We start from the raw sequence: 6,000 nt of genomic DNA on the forward strand, positions 1-6,000 counted from the left end.
ACATTGTAAAGAGCCATGCCCGTGTGTGCATGTGGGAGCAGGTACACAGAGGCCGGAGGAGCTGGAGTTACAGGAGGTGTGAGCTCCCAGGATGCTCTAGAAGAGCTGTTCTCGCTCTTACAGCCCGGCTCCTGCTTCCTTTCTCTCCGTGTTCCCTCTAGGCTCCTACCCTGGAAAAACAAAATAACCTTTCTACAATGTTTCAAACCCTTTATTCTTCCTTTGCAACCCAGCTTGAATTGCAAGGTCGGTAATTATAACCTTCCCTTCCTTCCACTGTCCTTCCTACTCTTTTCCAGGTCTGCTGTGAACCATAGCTTGGTGGATCACAGCCCAGCTTAAGTATAGTTTTCTCCATCCCCTCCAGGCCTGCACCCTCAGAGCTGAGCACAGCCTTGGGAAACACCTGAACTTGCCTATTGGTCCGTTGGATGCTCATGAATGCCCAGATACCCCAGAAAACTACCTGGCAGATGTACTCTGTTTCTCTCATAGTCACCCTGGCTTTAATTTTTAAAATTCTCACTATTTTACTTTATATTTTTTCAAAACAATTCTGTGTTCTCTCCTGTTCCCCAGAACCTCTAAGACTGTCGTCATCTTCTCCTGAAAACTGGCTCCTTATTGAACTGGAGATAAACTTTATTTTTGCTTATTTAACGTGTGTGTGTGTGTGTGTGTGTGTGTGTGTGTTATGTAGTGTTTATGTGGTTGTGTGCACATATGTGTTCATGTGTGTACATGTAGAGGTCAGGGTTGATATTGGGTGTTTTCCTTAATCTCTCTCCATATTACTTTTTGAGACAGGCTCTCACTAAACCTGGAGATCAATGATCCAGTGATCCAGTTGGCCATCGAGCTCCAGGGAGCTATGTGTCTGCCTCCCAGGTCTGCCTGATTGGTGTGGCACACCCTGTATCCCGGGGAGCTCCATAAGGTCCCCGTACTTCCTTGGTAAGAACTGTACCAACAAAGCTGACTCCCAGACCACTAATTTATTTAAACATTTGACTATGTGTGGGCGTTTCTGTCTGCAAATGGGTGTGTCATGTGAACGAGGTGTTGGAGGGAGCCAGGCTTTGGAGCTGGAGGTTGAGGTGGTTGGGACCCACCGATGTGGGCGCTGGGAACTAAACTCAGGTCCTCTAAGGCAACCAGTGTTAACTGCTGAACTATCTCTCTAGCTCCTGTGCACCTTATTTATTTGGAGACCCAGTCTCATGTAGTCCAGGATGGCCTCAAGCTTTCTGTGTAGCCTAGGTTGGCCTTTAAGTCCTGATTTGGCTGTTCCACCTTCTCAGTGTTGGGATTGTAGGTGCAGACCACCATCTCTCCTACCACCACTCACATGTGCCTCTCCTGTGTGTGTGCATGCATGTGCGTGTGTACATGCCGAGAGGTTGAGGCTGGGGCCCTTCCTCAGCTGCTCACCATCCTTATTTATGGAGACAAGTTCTCTCACTTGAACCCAGAGCTGGTCAATGTGGCTAGTCAGCTAGTCAGGTCACTTGGGGATCCTGTCTCTGGCATCTAGTGCTGAAATGACAGGTGGGCCCCCACACCCACTTGGCATGTCCATGGGTTCTGGGGAAACCCGTGTTCTGGTCCTCAGTGAGTGACTTCATCAGCCCCACAACGTTTAAGCACTCATGCTTTCGTGCATCCCAGCCGGTCTGTCCGAATTCACATTCCTCCCTCTCTGCAATCCGCTGTCTGACTCATGCCATGCCAGCCTCTCAGCTTTAGATCACCCTCCACCTTCCCTTTCCTGTTCAGGAGCAACAAGTCCTAAGTGATTCTCTCTACCCACAACTACTCCCATTATTCCCGGAGTCCTCAAATGTATATGTTCATCTTAAAATGCAGTCTGATGTAGCCCAGAACTCACTGTGTGGCCAGCCTAGATTAGAAGCACATACCGCCACTTTCAGCTTCCCCCAACTTTAAGAAGAATCCTAAGGAGGGGCCGGAGCAATGGCTGGGTGCTCAGGATTGATTGCTGCAGGAGCCCAAGACCTAAGTGTGGCTGCTGGAAAACCTGGGAGGCACACAACTGCCTGTAATGCCAGCTCTAGGGAATCTGACACTCTCGTCTGGCCTTTGCACACACACACACACACACACACAATCTTAGGACTCAGTTGCTTACCAGCAGTAGCCATGTCGCTTAATTAAGTCTTTAATTCAGAAAAGGGAGAGTTTTCCTTTTTTTCTTTCGGCCCTTGCCAAAGCCTGCACATGCTTTGCCGGATACCCTAGGCCTCCTCTCTCTCTGTCTGCTTCTTCCACAAAGTGGCTGCTTACAAATTACACGGCTTTCTCCCTTCCTCTTCTCCATCTTCCTCCCTTCAGGGAGGTCAAGGTTCTGCTTTTAAACACAAATAAAATTGTCCTCCAGCTTTAAGGAATCAATCAATCAATCAATCAATCAATCTTGGCCTGGAAAAGCTGGCTCAGGAGTTAAGAGCACTTGCTGTTCACACACACACACACACACACACACACTAGCTGGCACAGTAGCACACATCTTTAATAACAGCACTCAGGGCAGGAAGCAGAGGCAGAAAGATCGCGATGAAATCAGGGCCAACCCGGTGTACACTGCGAGTTCCAAACCAGTTAGAGCTAGACTATGAGACTTTTCCAAACCAAAGAATGAAAAGACATTTTATCTTGTATTCCCCTTTCCTCATCAGGGGCTGTCTTGTTGTTCTCATTCCCTTTACAGCATAAATGTAAAAATAAAACTACTTCAAAATATATGGAACCGGAGGTGGGAGACACACGTCTGTAACCCCAGGAGGCTAGGATAGAGGAATTGGAAGGTTAGGGCCAGCCTGGGCTACATAGAAAGAACTCCCCCCCTTACTTAAAGCAAAACAGAGGAGGGGTGGAAATAGAGAGGAGACAGAAAGAGAAATAATCTGTGTAAATTCAGTGCCTCTAATTTAATTTCTGTCTTCTCCTGAACCCTTGGGGTAACCTGGGCTTTGCACTTGCACTGCCATTGAGGCTGCTCCAGCAAACAACCTCATGGTGTTTCAGCTGCAGATCCACTTCTAGTCTGCAGGCCAGACGCGGTGGTGCACACCCGTAACCACCATTTGGGAGGCAAAGCAGGAGGCTCAATGTAAGTTTGAGGCTGGCCTTGTGTACACAGTGAGTTCAGTCATCCTAGCTTAGAATGAGACTCTGTCTAAAGCAAAACAATCTGTCATATTTAAAACTAATAATACATTTCTTTGAAATTTTTTGCTCATATGATTTCCAGAAGTTTATATTCTATATTCTCAAAAATTGGTTTTCACCTTTCTGGCCATTTGTTTTCTGTCTGTCTGTCTCATCTGTTTCTGTCTCTGTCTCTCTCTTTGTCTCTCTGTCTCTCTCTGTGTCTGTGTGTGTGTGTGTGTGTTATATGTAGGCACACGTGTGAGGTCAGAGGAGGGCACATTCTATGGCCATGAGCCTCCTGAGTAGTGGGCCTGCAGACCTGTGTGGCCACACCCACTGTTTTCTCGCCTCCACATCTGCTGTGTTGTAAGTGCGGTTATCCACAGAGCCAACTCTCTCTTGACCTCCCTGACCTCAAAATACTGGAGTGCCCCACAGACTATTTTTCCTTGAACACCTTTTCCTGTCTGTCTTATCTTGATGGTCTCAGTCAGTCTCAGCTGTAAATGTCTCATTTCTGCAGATCGACCTAATTTACGCATCAGGGTTGGCTCTGACTGGCCCTTGCCCCTGAATTCTAGTTTTTATGCCCAACTGTTCTCTTCACGTCTCTACCTAGCTGACATCACTGAGCCTTGCTTTCTCCCCGTCCCCTCCTCCTTCCTTTTTCCGTGTCTGCTGTCTGTCTTTTGTGACATGACTTGGGGAGCGGATCCAGGGCCACAGTGCCCTCAGCTGATGCATCCTGTCACCAGGCCTCACCCTATTCCTTTTCCATTTATTTTTCTAACGTTTTTATTTCCTTTTGGTTGTTCTATGTGCATGAGCATTTGCTCACATGTATACCCACCCGTGTATCACACATACAGTGCCTGAAGAGGCCAGAGGAGGGTGTTGGATTGCCTCTGGCCTGGAGTTATAGAAGAGCTTCTGTTAGGGATGCCGAGGAAACAGAGCTCAGGACCTCTGGAAGAGCAGCCACTGGTCTTTTAACTGCTGAGCCCTCCCTCCAGTCCTTTATTTATTTATTGTGTGGGTGTGTACTTGCCATAGTGTGTGTGTGTGTGTGTGTGTGTGTGTGTGTGTGTGTGTTAGGTCAAAGGACAACTTCTTTCCTTCCAACCTGTGAGTCCTGAGGATCAAACTCAGGTCATCAGGTTTGGCAGCAAGAACCTTTGTGTGCGTGGACATATTGCTGCCTCCAGGTCCTTGTCTAACTTATGTCTAATTCATTTTTATATTTCAGCATTGATGATTTAACCCTCACCCTTGTGTGCCCAGGAAGCACTTTGACTTTGTTTGTTTTGGTTTTTTTTTTTTTTTTTTTTTTTTTTTTTTTTTTTATGTATATGAATACACTGTAGCTAGCGTCAGACACACCAGAAGAGGGCAGCAGATCCCATTACAGATGGTTGTGAACCTCCATGTGGTTGCTAGGAATTGAACTCAGGACCTCTGGAAGAGCAGTCAGTGCTCTTAACCGCTGAGCCATCTCCCCAGCCCCCAAGGCAACTCTTATAAGGACAGCGCTTAATTGGGACTAGCCTACGGGTTCAGAGATTCAGGCTATTCTCATTAAGATGGGAGCTTGGCAGCATCCAGGCAGACATGGTGCTGGAGAAGCTGAGAGTTCTACATCTTCATCTGAAGGCTGCTAGCAAAATACTTCCAGGCAGCTAGAACTAGAGTCTGAAAGCCCACACCCATGGTGACACACCTACTCCGACAAGGCCACACCCCCAAATAGTGCCACTCCCTGGGCCAAGCATATTCAAACCACACCACCCATCTCCCCAGCCCTTACTTTTTTGCTGTTGATGAGGTAGGGTTACGCTAGAAGTTCTGACTAGCCTTGTACTCACAATGAATCTCCCTCACCAGCCTGCTGAGTACTGAGATCATGCAAGCTTAAGACTCCAAATTCCATGTATATGGCATGTGAGCATTTTGTCTGCACATACATCTGCATACCATAAGAGGGCACTGGATCCCCTATGACTACAGTTATACACGGTTGTGAGCCCTTTTTTTTTTTTTTTTTCTTTTTCGTTTTTTTGGATTTTGGTTTTTTCGAGACAGGGTTTCTCTGTGTAGCCCTGGCTGTCCTGGAACTCACTCTGTAGACCAGGCTGGCCTCAAACTCAGAAATCCGCCTGCCTCTGCCTCCCAGAGTGCTGGGATTACAGGTGTGTGCAACCACAGCCTGGCTCAGTTGTGGGCCCTTATGTGGGTGCTAGGAATTGAACTCAGAACCTCTGGAAGAGTGTGGGGGCGGTCTGCATGAGGGTGCACGAGTGTCAGTGAGCATAGTGCCAGAGATGTCACACGTCCCCGGAGCCGGACTTACAGACTGTGAACCATCCAACATGGAAAATGAACTCCAGCCTCTGGAAGAGCTGGATTCACTCATAACCTTTGGACCATCTCTCCAGCCAAGACCTCAATTTTTAAAATCTAGCTTTAGAGCCAACCTGAGCTTCTGCCTTCTCATTGTGCACTTAGCTGATTAATGCTTACTGTGATTTCTCTAATGAGCTGATCAAGAAAAGATAGAAATAGTGAAATTACATCATGAGACTGTGAGGAAGAGGGAGTGCCCTGCATACCGCACAGACAGACAGACAACAATGTCTGACTGCTTGCTTGTTTGGAACGAGGCCTCACTTCCTTTCTGGGGTTGGTCCTCAGCCTTCATCCTCCTGCCTCAACCTCTTGAGTACCTGAGATTAAAAGAACAAACCACCATACTAGAAACCTATACCTGAGTTTATTCAGGGTCCTGTTTTTAATCCCCAGTGACGAGAAAAGGGTTAATTATAGGCTAATGAT

The sequence above is a fragment of the Apodemus sylvaticus genome, chromosome 17 (assembly GCF_947179515.1).
Source record: "Apodemus sylvaticus chromosome 17, mApoSyl1.1, whole genome shotgun sequence".
Taxonomy (NCBI): domain Eukaryota; kingdom Metazoa; phylum Chordata; class Mammalia; order Rodentia; family Muridae; genus Apodemus; species Apodemus sylvaticus.